The sequence below is a fragment of the Stegodyphus dumicola genome, chromosome 4 (genome assembly GCF_044657685.1).
Source record: "Stegodyphus dumicola isolate Sdum_Otavi_A_Nest chromosome 4, ASM4465768v1".
Taxonomy (NCBI): Eukaryota; Metazoa; Arthropoda; class Arachnida; order Araneae; family Eresidae; genus Stegodyphus; species Stegodyphus dumicola.
This window is the reverse complement of record NC_140771.1, coordinates 196556798-196579541: the sequence shown is the minus strand read 5'-3', so window position 1 is coordinate 196579541 and position 22744 is coordinate 196556798. Positions and strand designations below refer to the sequence as shown.

Here is a 22744-nt window from a genome sequence, read left to right as displayed (position 1 = left end):
TTAAAGATGAATTGGAAACCCTTGGTTCACCCCTATTTGAAATATACTAGCCCTATTGCTATAGCGACCGCCACCAGCCAGACCTGTTCTTCTCGTATACAGACAGTAGTTTCACGAATGCTCCTTTAAATTCCAAAATTTTAAGACAGCAAATCTATTTAATAAAAAAAAAAAAAAACTCGAAATATGTAACCTTTTAAATTTTATTCATTTAAATTTATTTACCATATCTTTACTGTAAATTCCATATATGAAGCAATCAAGAAAAACAATTTTTAACGAGAAACAGGAAGATTATTTTATCATTTTAATTTACTTTTAATAATGATCAGAAATTTTTCACTACGGTGTCAGCCTTACTAATAAACGATCGCATAATTTAATATTGAAATTATACAAGCGATATTTCTTTTGGAATCCAAAATCAAAAGTTTGTTGTCTTCAAAGAACTAAAGCAACCATACAAGTGAGAAATGGATCCCTGTATTCAGTGTGGTAATAAACGCCTTCCTATTAACCGAAGGAGAATCGTATGACTTAGATTCCTCTACAAAAAGAACAAACTCTAAATAATGGAAGAATACAGAAAATTAAAAATGAAGAAACTATAATAAAAGATGGCATTAAAGAATAATATTTATAAAAGAACTTGAACAACATCATTAATTTAAAAAATCGCATAAAAATATCAGTTAGAATTTTGTTGGGTACTTTTTTTATTAATGACGGCACCACTTAGGGCCAAACATAAACGTTGGCACGAAATCTAACTAGACAACGACAATTCTGATCATTGATAGAGTTTCATGAAAAGAATAACTATACCAAATTTGCACAATTCTCGGATGTTTTTTTAAGCGAAAACAGATCGTTAATGGGCAGAACTGTTGCATACATTCGTTATGGCGCATAAGTTCGGCACATTTAACAATAAGCTACCACATTTAAAGTTTTTGTGCACATCTGGTAACTGACATCACGTTAAAAGAAAACTGCCATTTTGGGGACGGCAGCGTTCATCCGGCAGATATTAGCTACAATGGCTACTGTCATTCTATGCATTTTTCTTTTTGTAACCAGCTTTGTCGTAGAGTCTGAGACATTAGAGTCTGAGACATTAATTTAGCTATTATTCCGATATCAAGAAAGTTAATTATTATTATTGTTTTATTTTATTTATTTATTTTGGAGAGAGTTCAGTTATTCCACACCAGCTAATAGGGGAGTTGATTGTATATATCAAACTTTTAAAATGCATCGACTGGTGTGATATTCACATCTTTGACACTTAGACACAAAACCAAAGTACCTCAGAATCCTTGTGGTTACCACAGGTATATTTGCTCAAGGTTATCTCTCAGGTATACTTGCCATGAAGCGATGTCTAACGTAACTAGACAGGAAGGAAGTTCCATCCTGTACTGATTCCTCCATGAGAGTAACATTCGTAATCTCCTGATGAATTATATCCTGAAGATATTAATATCAGGAGGGTATGAGTGAACACTTTTTTTTAATGCATTTATAAAAGAAATTTTCTGAGATGAATGTAATCAAATGGAGGAAAAAGGGGAATGTAGAACATTTTTTTTGGAGGAGGGGATGGATTTGAAACTAAACTTTCCATTCACATTCTACCTAATATAAACAGTCTTAAAAGTGCATTCCAACAAGAAATTACGAATGTTATGCAGGAAACTCTACATCGCCTGAGGAAGGCCAACAATGCGTTGATTGTACTGATTGACATCAGCAAGATGATATTGTTACGAAATGTACAGGCGCGGTAAGATGGCTTCCCCGCAAAGCAGTTTTAGGGTTGCCATATACTGGCAAGGAAAAGCACGGTTGCCACATTCGTCGAGAAATCGCCCATTTGGGGACAAAATTGGCGATATACCATGGACGGATGGAGAACCTTCTGGAATGAATTCTTACCGGTTTAGCCCAGAATGTTCTCGAACACAAGCCGAAAGCTATATAAACCCTGCTGGTCCGCAGTCAGTGTGTGTGTGTGTGTGTGCCTCGTCTAGCGAGCTGATAGTCAGCCATTGAGCGAGTGTCTCGAAGTCTCGCGCCGAGTTGGTCGTCGAGTGCATCAAGAGAGTCTTTTAGTGTATCGCGAGTTAGTGCATCGCCGAGTTTTGTCTTAGACTGTGCTGAGTCGAGAGCTATACTCTTGTGTATCGTCGAGTGCATTGCGAATTGTAGCGTGGAGAGCCTAGAGAGTATGTGAAGTTCCGAGAACGACCAAGCAGAGTCGGGAGCTGTACTCTGGTGCTTTGCAGTGAAGCTGTCTCCACCGTGATAGCCTGATAACCTGAAGGCTGTGTCGCTGATCGTGTCAGCGTGTTTACAGTACATCTTCGACGACTGTAAAACGTGACTTTGGAGCTGTCCTGATCAGGCTAAATAAAGTGTGTTTCGATACTTTATCAAGTGTCGTCGTTATTCGCTCCAAATCTACAAACCCCGTACGAACGTGAAGGAAGAAAATAACATAACAACTGGTGTCAGAAGAAAAAAAAACCGTAACAATACATTGAAGAAGAGAGGCCTGTTTTATAAATCTCAGATACTGACTTACTTAACCGTGAGCAGTTTCGTTTATTACTTGCTGTGTACAAAAATGTGATTCTTTGAAACAATTACTTTGGAAATGGGTAATGTTAAACGCCGTAACCTGTACTTTGCATTCGAAGCACAAAGTTTTTCCCATTAAATAGAATATTAATTATTTTTTCGATTACTAATAACTAGAATACTGATTTTAGAGCGAGAACTGGGTCTAAGATGGCAATATTTTCTATTTCATGCTAACATTAATTCTTGCTCGGTAACTCGATAATTTTGGGTTAAAAATCGCGAATACATATTGTAAGCATAAAAAGCATATAATAACATAAACTGTTATGTTGTTTAAAACGCATCTTCTGAGTTATGGGCAGTTTTAAGGCTTTTAAACGGCCAAATCTGAAACAATTAAATAACAAAAGAAAAAGAGTACTTACTCCTTTTTTTACCTCTCAAGACGGCTTGGCAAGAATTAAAGAACCTCTTTTTAAGTCATCATAATTCTCTGACAAGAGAAGAAATAATTCGGCATTTATCACAATAGCGGCACTCGCAATCCATCACTACAGACCACAGACCACAGAACAAGACACTAATAACTGGAATGAGAAGGTGGGAAAAAAACAAAAAAAAAAAAAAAAAAAACTCTTGCCGGAGTTGATTCTTCTCTGAAGACACGCACAAAAGACAAGTCACTGCAGGAAGGGGATAACTGCTAACTAGGCCCACCAACGTTTGACACGCTGCGTCCACAGATTAGCCAGGATCATCAAATGAAGGTAATCCTCTGTGGTCTTCCTCTCTTTACGCATTTTTTTCTCTCCTACTCCCTCGTCCTTAGTTCTTCTTTTCGAGGAGTAAGTTCTTTCTAGGGAAGTTCTTAATCCCGATGCGAGGTGCGATGAAAGATTTGGGATTGGGCATTAGGGTGGATGCTTTAATTAAAGTCTCCGTCTGCCCAGTTGGAAAGGATAACAAGCTGAAGTAGACTCTTCTTTGCGGGCAAGAGATAATAACGCAAGAGCAAACGAGGGAAAAACAAACAAAGAAAGTATTTTTTTATTTTTGTTTCTTAAATAAAAGGGGTTCATAGTCAAGATCTCTAGAAATCATAACTAACTACTTTTAACATCTAATTCATGAAGTAATTATTTTCAATACATCAGTAATTAGCTTCTTTTTTTCTTTTCTTTTTTTCACCCCTATTTTTAGTGGATAATTTGACTTTGACGGATTTACATTTTGATTTGATTGATTATTTTCAAAAATTTACGTAAACCATATTTTGATTTTTGATGTATTCGGATTTTGATGAAACTTACATTTTTCTGACTTACTATTTTACAAAAAATATATTAATTATTTTCATCGACATAAACCGTTTACTTATTTTCGATTGTTGTTTATTTATTATTTTTTTTTTTATTTAGATTTCGAGAGATTTTACATTTCGATCTAATTGCTTATTTAAAAAATCTATCGAAATTATAATAAGCATCTTTAATTTATCAAATCGTTTAATAAATACTTCTAATAATTATTAAACGAGTATCATCACACGATTTATTAAACGATATCTTCTCAGTCATTAAAAATAATATTCTTCAATAGTTCCATACTTTTATTTACAGATAATCCGACTTCATTGTTTAAAATGTTTTGCTCATTAAATTTTTTTTTTTTTTAAAAGTTTTACTTACTTTGCTTCTTCTAAGAGTTCGATAGGAAAGGAACATGATAGCTCATGCATTTAAATAACTCCTTTTACGCTAATTTTCAGTCGGACAGTGTATTTTATATACGAAGGTTTTTGATTAAAATTTATACCTGTTCATAGCTAGGATATTAAACTTAAATTATAGGCACTTTGTTCAACAATCATACCTGAACTAGTTTGTTAAATTCACAAGTACCTTTTCAAATTTCTGAATAAAATTTTGGGCTTAGCTCTTAATTCCAAATAACATTTATAAACCTATTTCTAAATTTTGGAAGAATATATTATATGAATATTACGAAATGGAGTTATAACAAAAATTTAATTTATATATGCCTTGCTTTCCTGTCAGTTTGTTATATTTTTTGTATAGTTTTGATGCTAATTTTGTTTTGCCTCTTCTTATTTTCCTCCCTTCCAATTAAAACCCTCACATCATTAAATTACTTCATTCTCACATTTCAAAATAGGATTTTTAAATGAAACAGTTACATAAAGATATTACGGATGATTTAGAAAGAGGAGCTAGTATAACTGAGATAAACTAAATTATAATGTACACTACTTTTTTAGAAAATATATATTCGTAAAATACTTAAAACCTGCACACCAGCATCATAAGTTATATAACTTTCAAGTATTATTTTCTCTTTTTTCCCAATACTCCGCACGTAACATGAAAAAGATGCTTTTAATTGTTCACTTTTTTCTTATGACTGTGGGGAATGCTATCCGTTCCAAACTTATACGACGAAAAGTTTTCATTTCTATTAAAATATTTACAAAAAATATTTACAAACACAAATCTGGCGATTTTTTTTACATAAATTTTGCTATAAATTTAGTAAAATCTCCTATACATTTTTGTTAAGTTCAGATCAGTATATCAAAATTATCTCGAATTACATTTTGATTACGTTTTAATACCAGACTAAAATACTAACGTGGAGCAATGAAATTTACTTTTATTAGACACTTTCGATTTACCACTGTATTACTTTCCGTTATCCCTAACGAAAATCTTTTCTCTTTTCTTCGCCACAAAAATGATGACATAAGCTTTTTCCACGCAATTCGATTTTAGCGTTATCCGTCTTATAGTTTAGCTGTCGCGAGACAAGACGAAAAACAATAACCGATAGATGGTTACTCAAGGAAAGCTACCATTAAATAACTGCAGCGATTATTGTACGATTAGTCGACATTGTTCAAGACGAAGTCAGTCATCCTTCACCGCCGATTCCGAATCATCAATATAATCCTTAGCTGAATTGTTTTCCTTGTGGTAGACGAGGTGGCAGAAGACATTCCCCCCCTTTTCTTCCTTATTTCTCATCTTTGCCACCCCCTCATCTCTACAACAAGAGGACCTCCTTCTTTTTATTACCATTTTGGCGCGACGAGGGGAGGGTGATGGGCTAGCTGGACGCATGATTAATGGTCATCCTTGACCCGCGTGTTGTCTGACAGGAGTCAACGACTGCTTCGTGCCGTTGCAAAGATGTTTTTTTCCCTGCTTCTTCTACTCGCAAATCTTTTTTTCCTCGCGATCTCTTGTGAATGTCGCGATGCCCAACATTGTGATGGATGGTCGCCAGCAAAAATAGCTTTGTTCTTTGGACTGGTCTGATGCCGGAGATGGCCGAAAGGTGAAAAGATAATGCACTGTGGACGGTAACCGAAAACGGGTTTCTAGAAAAGATTCCAAGGAGGATGTGGAGTGGTGTGCTGATAGGCCGTTGATAAATCGGTGATTGTGATGTAGTACAATCTGATTGCAAGACCGGGTACTCACAGCGTTCCGCCCAAGATTACTGCATGGCATATTACAACCATCTGGGGAAAAAAAAATGAAAAAAAATATTTAATATGAGAATTACAACAATCTAAATACAGACAAGAAATTAACAGAATACCGAATTTCCCATCGCACAATCAAACACAAAAGAATAAAAATTCTATATTAAAAGTACCCAAAAAATAATAAGCATAGGAATGCGAAAAAATGTACACACAAAAAATTATCACACATCAAACAAATACAAGTAACTAATTAAAATAAATTTGTAACAATTTTCCAACGCGTGGATTCTCAAATTATGTGCTGCTGTTGTCTTGTTGTAAAGGTACACAAGTAATTTGCAATTATACTTCTTGTGCTGTGACTGTTATGCATTTTATTACATCATTTTAACTGATAAGATTATATATTATTATTATTTTACTATTACGATTATTATGATCGTTTCTTCGTACAGCAAAATAGCAATAGTAATTATAGTACTGAATGTAATGTATCTATAAAGGCAATATTATTCAAGAAATTAGAGAAAATTATCAAGAACAAAAGACAGGTACAAAGTCAGAAAGCTCGAGATTTAGGTTAGATTATTTGAAATGGCACAGCACACGAGGGCTTTCTGCCCAAAGGAAAGGATGCTTTCCTGCGGGATTTTCTAAGAGAATCTCTCTCATATTCACACTGAAAAGTTTGGAAACCCCATCAATTATATGTCAGTTTTTAATAGGTACACCATAGTACATCGGAAACGAAAAGCTATAATCTGCGAAAAGACGAGTATGTTTTGTAATTATTTTGAGATCATTTTTGTCGATGAATACTGATGGGGCCAAATCCTAACATCAAATTTACTTCAATAACTATTTTAAAACCTTCAACATTCTAAAATTACAACACAAAAATGTTTAGTGAATTCGTAAATAACAACAATATTGATAGGTTAAGATTTAAACAAAAAACAAAAAGTATTAAACGATTCAAATCGGAAGCAAGTTTATAGGGAGTTATCGCACTCTCTCATGCGTGTGGCGTAAATGGTAACAAATCTAGCTAACTACTATTATACTCTGGTTCGGATCTCAATGAGGGTGTAGTTGATTACTTCACACTTCCTGATCTGCAAAACTCAATGTCTCAATAAGTTATCCAACACTGCTAGAGCAATAAGTTGGATTTAGTAGAACACAAGTATATAAGAAAAATATTAAATTATTAGATTCCTACAATTATTAGCTGGGTACAAACAATTAATGGCTGTAAGAATATGTCACTTCGTCAGGTATTCATTTACTGGTAAATTAGTAACTTGCAGTATTTTCTATTTGTATATGCTTTAGCGACCTAAGTTTCCAAAAATTATATTCTCCGTATTATCAGAAGGTTTGTAATTAATACAGTTGCTCTTATTTCAAGTTTATCAGATCTATCCATAGACAAAGGGTTCAAAACTGAGATTTAAATCAATGGAACAGAACAGACAGAACTTTCATATAAAGCGATCCTACAGTCAGTAAAAATTTAAAAATAAAATGCATGTATAAAAATATTTTAAATTCACGGTTTTAGTTAAAGGAAAAAAAAAAAACTGATGTGAACATCATACCATTTCCTTGTACGCCTATTAAGTATTCTTTTTAGAACAAACAATAAACTGAAATTAAATATTATTAAATACTAACAACAATAAAATAATATTAAGTATTGTTAGATATTTATTCTTACACTAACTACATATATAAACTATTATTATATATGTAGTTAGATTTCATTGGTTTTCAAAAATTAATATGACTTTTTTTCAATTTGACATTGCCAAAACAAGAATATTTTTATCATTTAAAATACGCCTGGAATTGGAAATGTATGAATGATTACGATCAACGATTGTGAAAATAAATGCCGGGTAAGGACTTTTAAGCCAGGTAAGGGAGTGAGTACGTTTACTATATTTGGTACCGTCAAGCGCAATAAAGAAAGGAGGTGCACAACTAGATGTTATACCAGTCACATACAAAAAATTTCGAAGTTCTACGGTTGTTAGTATTTAATAATTTTTGAGTTACGTGAGATACATACATACGTAGGTATACGTACCGACGTGAAAAAAAGTCTCTTTTGAATGCATTTTAAAATCTGTTTTGGAAAAACAAGTTCTTTATTCTGTCGACGCGTACAGACGTCATGCAAAAAAAAATCGTCCAAATGGATTCGGGAGCAGTCAAAACGGATATCTCTGGTGAAATATGATACCCGAAATTTTTCGCGATTACAATATTTCCTTTACTCCGTAGAAGTGAATAAAAATTCAGCTACAATAATATTCTTTGTTATATGTGATAAAAATAAAATCGCTGGCAATCACACACGAATTGTATTACAACTTAGTCAGAATTTCTAGAAACCTTAGAACTACAGAAAGGATATAAAAAAGAGCAATTATATTTAACAGTACTTAATTTTTTTTGACAATCTTGATTTAAAATCTGCCATTACCAGCTCTGCAATTTTATTTACAGTCCCATATATCATTATGAAGGGAAAAAAAATAATTTTTTTCACATTTAAGGTAAAACCGTGGAATTTTATTTAGCTTTCTTACTAATTCACTTCATTTTCTACTTTTCATTCCACAGAATGATAAATGTAATACATAAAGAAATTACAGGCTTTGACCATGGAAAAATAACTCCTTTTAACCAATACAGAAAATAAGTAAATGTGACATTATTTATTTTTTTAAGGTTTTTAAGGATCTTCCGATCTATTGATGGCGAATGTACATTCAGTTCATATAAATTCTGTTTAACTACAAATCCAATCTCATCATCATTTAAAAATATGAGGTTATTACTTATGCAAGACTTAATCATTCGTTTGAAAAAAAATTCAACATTGTTAGTAACTGCATTATAGCTAAATTGCTTTTTGAACGAAACCAACGAAAAAGTGAAAAGTTCGCGCCTTATTTTCAAAACTAATGACTGCAGAATGTCAGGACTTACGAACACTATTTACGCACGACCTTACACTTTCTTGCTATACAGCAATAAATTACAATGTAGTATTTTACTTTCTCTTACATTTTTTCAGTGCTCATTATAACAAACATTAAGTCACAGAGCCTCTTGTAAGCAATATGTGGTTATACTGGTAGCTTATATGAAAAACTTCGCGGCCAAGCGATTGGCCTACAGAACACTTTAATTTAAAAACTCCACACTACTGGTGACAACATGAATGGACAGACTGGTGACAACATGAATGGACAGTTAAAAGTTCGCAGATATTTCCCATCAAATAGCATCCATAGGCTTAATCATTTCATAACCATCACAACTATAACTCATTAAATCCTTTTCACACATTCAAAGCGTTTAAAACTTGAGCTCCTCTCTCCCCTCCTGTTGAGCATTCACAAGTGCCTTCTAAGCGCTTTTTATCGGCACGGCAGCACGTAAGTAACTGCGCACTTATCACTACATTTATTCCAAGAACACCTGGTGGGAAGCCTAAAGAGGCCACGTATCGCACTTTAAAAGGCGGTGCTCATGTATAACGAGCCGTGAAGGGTCGCACGCTAACACCCTCCAGTAAACAGACACTGCCCCCCATCAAATCCTGCATTCATAACAAACACTCAAAAATTGAATCTTGGGCGTCGTGTTCATTATCCTAATTATAGGGAGCTTAATGAGAGTGGCTGCGGCGAGTTGCTTAAGAGGTAATCACGAGGGAACTCAGATTACCTGAGGGATGCTATTTCGGGTACACGGACCACTCTTGTAATTAAAGGACAGTCCTTTCCTGGGAGGGAAGCTCACTCCCGGCAGATGCTTCTTCGCTTTACTTAACTCTATTAGCCATTAAGTCCGAAATCTTTTCCTTCAATCTCAGAAGGAAGCTTAATTTCAGATGGCCCCTCTCACCTCAACTCTTCAGGCGCAGAGCTGCGATTATCAGATTCTCATGGTCCCGTATATAAAGAAAGGTTTCTTAAATAAAGTAATTAATGAAGCTTTATATTATAGTAAAAAGTTCTGCAGCTGGTTGTAAAATGGAAACTTAGTGGCAGCACATCGAATACCGGAAAAGTTATAACGCACAGGAGCACAAGAACTTAAATTAGATGCCGTGGTCTTGAATATGAGAATGCGACTAAAAACAGTTATAATTTTAGAGTTAAATTTAGTAACATTTAAGTAAATCAAAGGTAACACCAAACCTTCAGTAATACAAAAAAGTTAAAGTTCCTTTCCTGTCAAATTCTTAACTTCAACTTACTACTTCCGGTCAGAACGTAGTTTTGGAATCACTCAGAATATTTAATGAGGAGGAGCGGTATTTAAACCGCGAAGTCTACTTGCTGAGTTAGAGAGAATCACAGTTTCTGATTTGCACGCGTCTGCCGTTATTACGCTCGACCGTACTCAAGCCCTTGATAAGCTTCGTAGTCAAATAGAGTTAAGGGGCCAACTCGATTAGAATCTTGATAGCTTCGGCTATATCTCTTTAGTTAATCTTAGTTTTAGTTTATTTCTTAGTCTCTTATGTTCAAGCTCAAGTGTCGGCTTTTATTGTACACTCCAAGACGGAGTTTTGTTAAATCTTACTGAAATAATAAAGAGTTAGTTACCCTTTTATCTTGTTGTTTCTTGTCACATGAACTTAAGCGATTATTCGCTAACTGGTTCTTAAGATTCGTCACTTTCTACTAACTGAGAATCTTACATAACTATAGAAGTAAGAGTCATTTTTTAATTAATTAATTTAGACGTTTAATTTTGCAGTCCGTATGGTGTACAGGACACTCGGAGGAGTTGCCTAGGAACCCTGCATTCAGCGGAAGTCAGCCTAAAGACACTGCCTTAGGCTGATGTCATTTAAGAATATTGTAGTCTTTGAAAGATACAAAAAAAAGCAGAGAAAATAATGAAGAAAATAATTTCAGATAAAATAATGTAATCAGTAGAAATGGTAAGGTTTTTTTTTTAAAGCGTACTACCGTTGTACATTTTTTTCTGTGTGTATTAAAGTACATCGTTATTCCTGTGCATTATTATAAAGTTTTGTATGTTTTTATTAATTAATTTATTTAATTTTTGAATTTTGGGACTTATTTTTGTGCAATCAAATTTGTGGTCATATTATATGTATAAGAATGAAAAATTAGAAATCTCGTAAATTGACAATTTTTCGCTAACTTCGCAATTTTTTCAGAAGTTTTAAGGAAATGCATTTTTACGCTCTAAGAGCGATTTTTTCAAAAATTTACCGAAATTCGAGCAACACCATATAAATATGGCTCCGAAACTGAGGATGACTGTGAGTTATGTCTGTGAGTTATTCTAAGTCTCGGAGCCTGAGTTGTTAGAAAGACTGCAGCTTAAAGAGAGCCAGCCAGCTGAATTGCTTTTCAAAAGCTTACTCTGTCTATGATATCGAAATTTACGACACTAATATTCTGTTAAAGAGGATTTCCCTAATATTTGCATTCTTTTTCAATTATTTACGGCTGTTTGTGTTAGGTGCATTAATCGTCAATCTCTTCCGATCATCTGGAATGATCATTTAAAGAGACATCCACTAAACTCGTAAAAGTATATTGTTACGAAATGTACAGGCGCGGTAAGATGGCTTCCCCGCAAAGCAGTTTTAGGGTTGCTATAAAATAGCAAGGAAGGCAGGGTTGCCACATTTGGCAAGAAATCGTCAATTTGGCGACAAAATTGGCGATATACCATGGACGGTTGGAGAACCTTCTGGAACGAATTCTTACCGGTTTAGCCCGGAATGTTCTCGAACATAAGACAAAAGCTATATAAACCCTGCTGGTCCGTAGTCAGAAAGTGTGCCTCGTCTAGAGGGCGAGTCAAAGTATGCCTCGTCTAAAGGGCGAGTGCGAGATAGTTAGTATCGAGCTGGTGTCTCGTGTAGCGAGTCAATCCCTGCGGAGTCGATCGAGTTGACAGCCTGTGCCGAGTGAGTCGTCAAGTGCACCGAAAGAGTCCCGTAGTGTATCGCGGTTAGTGCATAGTCGAGAGAGCGTGTTAAGCTCCGGGAACAACTGAACCGAAGATTCGGAAGCTGTGCTCTGTGTGTCGTCGAGTGCATCGCGATTTGTAGCGTGGAGAGTCTTGAAAGTACGTGGAGTTCCGAGAACGACCAAGCAGAGTACTCTACTGCTTTGCCGTGAAGCTGTCTCCACCGTGATAGCCTGATAACCTGGAGGCTGTGTCACTGATAGTGTCAGCGTGTTTATAGTAGTTCATCGACGACTGTAAAAACGTGTTTTGGAGCTGTTTTGATAATACTGGCTAATAAAGCGTGTTTCGATACTTCATCAAATAGTATTGTCATTATTCACTCCAAATCCACACGAACCCCGTACGAACGTGAAGGAAGAAAATAACGTAACAACTGGTGTCAGAAAAGGAAAAAACCCAACAATATTATTGTTAATTTTAAAATAGGCACTTCAAGGTTGTACGACCTCCCACGGTTACAATCGTAACATGTATCGTCATCACCGAATACAGATTAGGAGATTTTAGCGAATTACAAGATTCTACCGTTTGCGCATTAGTGGTTAAACATGCTTACGGGGTAAGGCAGTACGGCCGAAAATGACCTTGAAGTGCCTATTCTAAAATAACACACCATAAGGTTATGTGCTTTTACAGGTTGGAAACACTAAAGAGCAACAGAAAAACGACTATTTAAAGAAGCACAAAAGGTATTTATAACTGTGCATTATGCCTGTGTGACATGCGTAAAATCAAATACCGTCACAAGGTAAACTATCCATGATCTTACAATGATCCGTATTCACGAACCCATTCAAAAAGGGGAGGCGTGTTACGGACACGTGCAACCACTTCCAAGATCCTGGCGACGAGATCCATTACGGCCGTACCGTACACCATGGACTTCATGTATCCCCACAGATGATGAAATATGCTTATGATAGAAATTTTATGATGTTATTTATATTGATCCTAAAATATAATGGAAAAAAGAATTCAAATTACCAGTCGCGTATCTTAAACGGTGTCCGCCAAAAACACCGCGGGAGAAAACGTCGCAGAAAAAACCAGGACTTAGAAGAGAAGGGCTAGATAGAGCTTTTGCCCCTGAAGCAGAAAGTGAGAAGTGATGACGTAGCCATGATGACACTGAGCGCGCCAATATAATTCACAGCTTAGAAATTAGCGTTTTTGAACCAGCGTTTAAAATGAGCTGTGTGTGAAAGATAGCTATAATTTGGAACAGGCAATGTTACTGTTTTATGCATTTTAGACTGAACCATTACAAAATTTAATAATGCTTACTCAATTTTAAAATAATACATAAAATGTGCTACTCTTTTAATATAAAGTTCCGTGGTTTTTTTTATTTTTATTTGCAGGTTTTTTGTATTTAATGCACGTTTTTTTCTAACCATTTCTTTATTTGCATGCTAACTGAGAGAATTTTTATACTGCTTCTTAGATAACTATAATAGCAGCTATTTAAATTTACTCAAAAAACAACTTTACATTGACGTAGGTTTAAACATATATGACATATATGGCAACATTTCTGCTAACCTACGTTTGATTTTTTTCCTAATTGTAAATTTTACATTGTTATAATTCTCTTCCGATTCAGTATAATAGATATTTTTTAAATAATTTTGTAATTTATACTTATATCAATATTACAATTAAATAAATGTATATAAGATTGTTACCTTAATTTTGACAAAATAGCTTTATTCAGAGTACCTAAAACAGTTATTTAATTTTTCAAAAGTGTGAGTAATGGAAGCAGGTCTTTTTATGCCAATTACTTTGATGTTTTATACTATTATATTTTATCTAGCATGTTAATCTAGCACAAAATCTAATCAATAATTAGTTACAAAGGATACAATAAGAAAAACTTTAACAAGTACTTAACAAAATTAGTTTCTTAAATACTTGTTATTCTTGTTGGTACTATTTTGGTACTATTCATAATACCGAAGATATTATCGATTAACTCATAGAAGTCAGATGCTTTCTGATTTCCTGTGGAGTAGAGTATACCTTTTGCGGTACTTTTTGAAAATAATGTTTTCTCTGGAGCAACGTTTTGTCTCTCGTTTCCCTTGACAATTACATAATTTGGTTTTAGTTTGTGACACAATTTGATTTCTTCTCAATCTCTATTTAAAACCTCTTTAACAATAATTTTAATTTCTGATACCAATTTCTGTCTAGATGTCGTCCACCTTTTTTGACACTGAACAAACATTCTAAAATTTTCTTTTCTCTATTTTTCAATACTTTAATACAATTTTCTAAGGATATTATTTTGTTCTTCAAATTATCAATGCATTCTTGTTTATCCTTAAACATTCAGGATGATCTACATTTTCATTTGTGAGTTTTATTTCAAAATCATTAAAATTTGATTTATTATTGTTATCATCAATTTCGATTTATTATTGTCATCATAATTTACTTTCGGCACAGCATACCATTTCAACAGTTTCTTTTTGTGGCTATCCAAACAAGCGATTTTTCATATCATCTTCATAAACACTGCATAGAAAATGTTCGCTGCAGATTTTTCCGCTCTTCACATTAATAGAATCTTCTGTTTGACATTTGTGTATCCATTCTTTCGTCAAAAGCAAACTCTCATTTGGATCCTTTGGTCCCATGAAATAAAATATATCATCCTTTCATACTTCTGTAAGTGCTACGGCACGTTACTGCAGCGCAAAAAAGCCATATTACGTAAACGATACTTTACAATATAGAATTTAAAATAAAAACTGACTAAAATTACATATATATAAATTATTTTAAATATATATATTATTAAAATTAATTTGGGATATGTAGCCTCTAGAAAATCGCCTCGCAGCTCAATGAAACTACTATGTTAAACGCGGGAAATCAGGACAGGTGGCATCACAGTGACGTCAGATTATTGCCTGTTACGTTCCCCCATTAGGCTCGCGTCGGCGAGGAGTCGAACAAAGAAATGAGCTAGCCCTTCTATTTATCCCTGAGAAAAAACAACGCAAGGCGAAAACGTCGTGGCACAAAACATCGTGGGAGAATATAAAGCAAAGAGAAAACATCGCAGTTCTAAAACATAGTGCTAGAAAATATCGTCGACGAAAATAAAGAAGTTTAAAAGCATCGTCGCCGAAAATATCGTAGTACCTACAAATCATCGCATGACGATAACCTCGCAGAAAGACTTTGAGACTTTGGTAATTGTAAATGGATACTCGCATAATGATTTGTGAACGCAAGATGGAAAGAAGGATAATTTTTACTTTCATATTTTTTATTAACTAATAAATATTAGCTGAAAATGTAAAATGGAAACTTTAGCATAGAAAATGAATGCAACTTATAGCACAATAGAATTTTAAATTGATATAGTTAACTAACAAAGGTTATGAAAAGTATAATCTAATAAAGATTAGAAAAAGGAAGATAAGTAACTGCATGCCCTTATCTATAAAAAATTGCTAAAAAGGAAGATAAGTAACTGCATGCCCTTATCTATAAAAAATTGCTAAGTTAATTATGAGATTATTTTCTTCACTTTTGTTAATCTGATACTCTTAAAGTGAAAATTATATCTTTTTTATTAAAATTTCTTGTATTTTTTTTATAAATTTATTAGTTAATAAAAATATGAAAGTAAAAATTATCCTTCTTTCCATCCTGCGTTCACAAATCATTATGCGAATATCCATTTAAAGTTATTAAAGCCTGAAAAACGCATGTCTGCGGTCTTATCGTCATGCGATCATTTTGTAGGTACTTTATTTTTTAACACGATATTTTCGACAATGATGCTTATAAACCGCGAAGTTTTTGAACAGCTTTATTTTCGACGACGATATTTTGTACCATGATGTTTTCTCTTTGCTTTATTTTCTCCCACGATGTTTCGTGCCACGACATTTTCGCCTTGCGTTATTTTCTCTGCGACGTTTTCGTCTGCGATGTTTTCGGCTGTAACCATCTGAAACAGAGAGGTCGCATATCGAAACAGAGGTCGCATATCGGAAACAGAGAGGTCGTAATCGGTATCTTGCTGCATATCGGAACAGGCCAAAAATTAGGCTTATTATAATAGACAACTGCCAATGGCAGAAGTCCCGATGGAAATTAAAAATACTGCTTTAAACCAAACACTATAAATAAGAAAGGGTTGAAAGCAAAGTGATCTTATTGTTTAATAAACTACAGTACGCCTGATTTGTACTTAATTTTACCACATAAAAAATGCATGTACTCATTTTAATCCGGGATGATGGAAAAGAAATAGCAACATAACTAAGATATAGCTATATTTCCTTTTGCATAGTGTAAATGAAATAACACAAAATGAAATACACAACTTTAAATACAATTTTATTTAAATACAAGCATTTAATTATAAAATGTTTTTGAATACATTTATTTCAAACGACCGATAAGCTTGCGCATATTACATAAGCACGAATTTTTCTGAAACAATAGTTAACCTGATTTTACCGCTTTGAAAAATACTGTACGGAATTCTCTCTCTCTGTGAGAAACCTTTCTTTCCTGTAAAGGTGTCTTACTGTAAGGAGTTCCTTCTACTGCATTGCCTTCTGGCTTAGTGCCGATCAGGCCTGTTCATAAAACAGCCCTAATAAATTTGTTCCCACTTGAGCCTTAGATAGGAAGATGCCCATTTAAGGCTGAATTAAGAATAAAATTATGACCTGCATTATAATTTTAGTCTTAATTCTGCCCGATGGGGAAATATTATCGGATTGGGAAATTCTTCCATGTATAACAGTCGTGTGTTTTTACAACCCCCTTTTATAAATAAAGGGACTTAAAGTCATTGCTTTTAACGACATAATTTTTTTATCAAGGTTTATCTTGTTGGGATATAATCATATCCAAACACATATAATATTGGGATATTATTATATAATAATGCATAAATATTTTGATTTTAAGGTCCGTCGCCATTTTTTTGTTATGCAGAGATTGTTTTTCTCATCCGGCGGAGACAATGCGGACTTACCTATTCATGCTTGTACCCATAATGTATAATAATCAAGAATTGTTTACTTATTAAAGTTTATTGTTAAACAAACAATAAAAAATTGTCATCTCTGCGTCTTACGACAGTAGCATGTGTGAAGGAAATGAACCCCACGTTACATATATAATACAATAATTCTTGTTTCCATCGTAACGACTATGGCAGTCTACTACATAGCTAATTAAAATAAGAAAGAACATTAATCAGTATTAAAACTAATTATGGTTCTCTTTCATGTTTCTTTTCAATTACGACCGATAAAGAAATTTCTTCTCTTTTACCTTTTGTTTTGCTGCAGCGAGTGGAAAATATTCTTTTTTCCTCCATTCTTTGTTGTAACATACTACCTCTCCCAACTAGCATGGTCCAGCTGTTATATAGCACTGGAAAACATGTTTCGGTACAATGACGTTGTTAAACTGTGGAGCTAGAAAATATCTTATTCGTCTATCGCCGGTTAGTGGCCTTTGTGAGGTCACACTTGGTGTTTAAGTCTTGTATATGCCCGTAATATTGAGTGGTCTTTTCTTTCCGAATGAATCTTTTTTTTTTTTTTTTAAACGAAAAGTTTCAGCAGACAGTTTTCGTGGTTTGGCGATATGAGAGAATAGTATGTAACGATCTTAAGTTTTACTATCGTTCATTTTATTTTCAAACTTGACTATCACTTCTTATTTTCCACTTCCGGCCAGAATTAAATGTGTTAACTTGTTTATGAAAAATGTACTTGCTAACGCTCACGTATTTAAGTTGTGGCTTTCTGCCAAGAGTTAGAGAGAGAGAGAAAGTGAGCCGTTTTGCCACTGTATTCTGCACAAGTTTTCAATCAGCTGCGCTACGCCTTTAAGGCCAGAGGTTTAGTCCTCTTGATATTTTAAAACGTATTGTAGTTTCGGCAGTTTGCGCACTACATACGTAATAATTTAAAAGACCAGTCTTAGTGTTAGGCGTTTGTAAACAATTTCAAAGTTAGCTTTTATTTAAAATTTTAGTTAGTAGTTTTATATTTTTACGTTCAGATCACAAGTGGGTCTCTGTATTCCGAAGTGCGGGAGCACCTGTAATCTTATAGAGAATAAAGAGTAAAGTCAACCCTTCCTGCTGGCGGTGTCCATTCCACACATATTTGAACATAGCTTGAGTAAGCTTCCTGTTCCTTTTCAGGACACGCAATGTTCCCGAAAAGGATAAAAAAGAATACAAGTCCTGATAAGTACAGTTAGTATTCACTAAATGGGAACAGTCATTTGTGTCATTTTGTGTCATTTTGTGTTAAAAACCTTCTCAGTATTTACGGTGCAGCAGACATTTCCAACAATGTTTTAAAAATACTTCGTAGAATTATGAACAATCGCGTATATAAAAAGCAAATCGTATTAAAAACGATTCACTTCTTAAAGAAAGTTATTCGTAACATAGGGGGGTAATATTGCCCGCGTCCGTGATCATCCTTAAGTCACACGTACCCCCTGGGTTGTGCTAAATGGGTAACTGCCACAAAGTCCTGTGGCATATCGGGGTTTAGTGGGATGAGGTTCGGTCTGATGATGAATAATCTTATGAAGACCCAAAAGAGCGCTCCTCCTTGGGAAAACCGTCGCTTAGGGGGAGGATCTGAAACTCCGAGGACCTTTGGTCTGGAGAGGAGTTGTCTTGGAGGAAGCAGCTAGTAGAGGATACAGGAGAAAAACTAAGTTTTGCGTCTCAAGCCGCCAGATAGTACAGGAGCACGGGGCAGCCTAACCAGCATGTCTTGGCTACTATATCAGCTGGTGTATAATCTAGCCTGCCTTGTAGTTCTAGGTGGTGCCTGGGTGGGGTCTTGCATGGCAGGTCTTCCGAGGTCACTGCTGGCTACTGAATCCTAGGCTAGCCCCACCAAACTAGCTCTTAGAAAATCGGAAGAATTTTTTCTCCCCCTTTCTTCAATCAAATACTAAGATGGATGTAAAAAAAAACAGAATCAGATAAAAACGCAGCCTCTAAAGGCCCCAATTTTAACCACTGTAGCTCCTTCTGAGGAAGTGAATGCGCTTTTGGGTGCGGGCGCTCTTCTCTTTAGGATTACAGAAACCAGAACAGCTGGTGAAGGGGTGAATGTGCCTTCGGGCACGCACGCCTTGAATGCAGCGGGGATGGGTTCTGTCAGAAGTGCTGCATCAGATGCGCAAGCGGATGACCAGTCACCAGTCACCAATGACGGAGGTTGTCAATAAAAGAAGATAAAAGAGACAATGCCATAAGGAGCGGAAACGGCTGGAGAGGGCCCTGGAAGGGATCTCGATCACCGCAGAGAAGGGAGCGAGGAAGAAAACAGCTAAAGCCTTTTAGTTCTCTAGAGTGACCTCCAAACTGGTAGAAGAGAGTCTTCCACGCAATGAAGATTCTCGTAAGAGAGAACGCATTGCTGGTGATACACCGGAAATGACCATCAAGAAATGACAGCTTTATAGTCAAGCTGTGAGGAATTAAATCACTCTGCGGGTCGTCTGCAAGGATAACTCCAGAGACATAACGTCGACGGATGCGGACTTCATCACTTTTGTGATTGATGACCGGATTATCGACGGCTCCATCACCACCTGTAGGGTCCACAAGACAGTCATGCAGCCGGAATGGACTCAACATTGCGTGTGAGGACCAGAAGACTGTGGACGTCCTAAAGACCCTAATCAATGATCGTCCTGGAGAAAACCACTTTGGCTATGAGGGCATGGCTCCCGGGGACAGACCCCCAAGAGGTTTTTTGCTTGGTTTCCTGGTAACAGGTCCCCAAAAGATAACGTCAACATCCTTGAAGCCTGCAACAAGGGTCTTGATGTTAAGAAAATCGCAATCAAGGCAGTCATCCCTGGAGATGGGAGTGTTGGCAGTGAATCCTGAGCTCATGGATTACCTGGAGGCCCAGAACTTCAAGCCTTTCTGTGGCGCTCGCGGCTCTGTACTGTTGAAGGAACCGAAGCAACAGGAGAAATCAATTCTTCCATCCAAGGATCCTCCGAGGAAACAGCTGATGGAAGAAGGGGAGACCGAAAAGGAGTCAGAACCAGAGCCTTCTTTGGAGGCTCGGGGATAGACCTCTGAATAGGTTTCCCCTGTCACGACTTCAAGGGAAGTCGTGGGTTAAGGAGGCGGCTTTTAACTAAGTCTCTCCTAAAATCCTTCAGGGTAAATTCTTAACTCTCATTTAACCTGTCTTAATGGTTAAGGTTAGTCAACTAAACCTGCAACATAGCAGAGCAGCTTCATACAATTTAGTTGCTCAATTAGGTAAACAAAGCACTTTTGTTGCTTTAATTCAAGAACCTTGAGTGTACAAGGGTAAAATCCTTGGTAGACCCATGAACGCACACTTCTTTTCGTCAGAAGGATCTAATAGAAGACCTAGAACTAGCATTTACATTTCTAAATATATAAAGGCTATGAAATTATCGCAATTCACATCAGAGGATGTGATTGCTATTTTAACCAAGGATATAAACAGTTCACTAAGAGAAAGCATTTGTTTCTGCTCGGTTTACATGGCTTATGACCTCAACATTCCGCAAGAATTTATAGATCTTGTGAGTTTCTGTGAAATCAACAATATTCCTATGATTATTCGTGGTGATGTAAACGCTCACCACCAATCATGGGGTAGTTTTGATACCAATCCTAGAGAAGAAAAACTCATAGAATTTATAATGAACACCAACCTAACTTGGGTAAACAGGGGAAATCGCCCCACCTTTGTAAACAGAAGAAGAGAAGAGGTCATTGACCTCACACTAGCTTCATCTGATATCTATCATCTTATTGAGAATTGGCATGCAAGTGACAATCCCTCACTTTCAGACCATCGCCTTATACAATTTCGTATTAGGGATGAAATTCCAGCTGAATTTTTCAGAAACATTAAAAACACAAAATAAGGATTCTAATGTCATTAACCTTCAGGCTTTAGACAATAATTGTTCAGTCGAGGAGCTTGATATCCAAGAAAACAACCTGACAAATATTATTGAATCCTATCACGCATCATGTCCTCTCAAACGAAGGAAGTGAGACTGGTGGACCAATGAGCTTGAAAGGCCTCCGCTTAGAGGTTCGGAGAGCTCATAGGAAAGCAGTCAGAAATAAATCTGAAATTAGCTGGTCTATCTGAAGTTAACTGGTCTAACTTTTAAAATCCTATAAAGGAAATTTAAAAGTAAAATCAGGAAAACCAAATCCAACTTGCGGAGATCCTTCTGCACAGATATTCAGTCCTACCATGAGACTGCCAGAGTGCATAAGATTCTTAAGAGGCTTCAGGAATCTCAACTCTCATCGGTTATGCGACCAGATGACAGTTATACTATACCCTCTGGATACACTATTGACCATGCTGAACTTTCACCTGGGGGACACACATATCAAACCTCTGACACCCCCATGAAAACTTATTGGTATTAAACTTCATAGTCCATTAGGTTCGGATTTTGCTAAAAAAATAGTGAAATTCGAAAAGGCTAAAGCGGTCCTAGATGTATTTCTTCCCTTTAAATCTCCAGGGAACGATGGCATTTGCTCAATTCTGCTCCAGAAAGGCTGGGACATTTTTGGCCACATTTTTGTGGACATATTCGAATCCAGCTTGGTTTTAGGATATGTTCCTAAAATATGGAAAACTTCACGAGGTGTGTTTCTCCCCAAACCAGGAAAAGATACATATGAGAAACCAAACTCATTTAGAATGATCACGCTAACATCCTTCTAGCTTAAGCTGTTGGAGAGATTGATTTTCTAGCACCTCCAATTAGATAACAATCCGAACCATGTTTTTGGCTTAGACCAACACGGTTTTAGACCTGGCTTCTCCACTGAGTCGGCCCTACACCAACTGGTGTGAAGAATAGAAAAAACAATTATAGACGGACACTTTGCCATTGGGATTCTACTGGATATTGTAGGAGTTTTTGATAACATCGGCTTCGAGGAATTACATAAAGCCCTCATTGGAAGTCATATTCACCCTATGATAACTAAACAGGTCATCTTTATGATTAAAAACAGGAAAATCTGCGTTAGTCTCACTGACTGTGAAGTAAAGAGAGATATTACTAAAGGTTGTTCACAGGGGGCATTCTTTCTCCGTTCCTGTGGAACCTGTTATTCAACTTAGTCTTTGCACTTCTACGGGAGGAGCCCGACCTGTCACGGGCGTATGCAGTCTTATTGTGTTACTACAGGGTTTCGATATTGGAACCCTACACAATCAAGCTCACCAAATCTTGAATAAAGTATCACACTGGGGTGAAACAAATGGACTATCTTTCTCTGCTGAAACATCAGAGGTCATAGTTTTCACGTGGAACAGGAAATGAAAACTGGCAGATTTATATCTGGGTAACCAGATTATCAGACGTAAGGAATGCGTTAAATACCTAGGATTATACTTGGATAGTAAACTCACATGAATCACCCATATAAAAAAAGGCACAAACCGCCACATATGTACTAATACTTTGCAGGCGAACAATGGGGCTTTAACCCAAAATCTACTCTATGGATTTATACTGCCATAGTCCGGCCAATGCTTTCTTACGGATGCGTGG

The 22744-nt window shown here is 35.8% G+C and overlaps 1 long non-coding RNA gene across 1 annotated transcript in view; it reads right to left on the bottom strand.

Moving 5' to 3' along the window:
- Positions 1 to 5238: 5238 nt before the first annotated feature.
- Positions 5239 to 22744, bottom strand: part of LOC118187729 (uncharacterized) — a 314862-nt gene continuing 297356 nt past the window's right edge. Inside the window, exon 3 of the long non-coding RNA XR_015040537.1 lies at positions 5239 to 6127. This is a non-coding gene — a long non-coding RNA (uncharacterized LOC118187729). The remainder of the gene's footprint in view (positions 6128 to 22744) is intronic.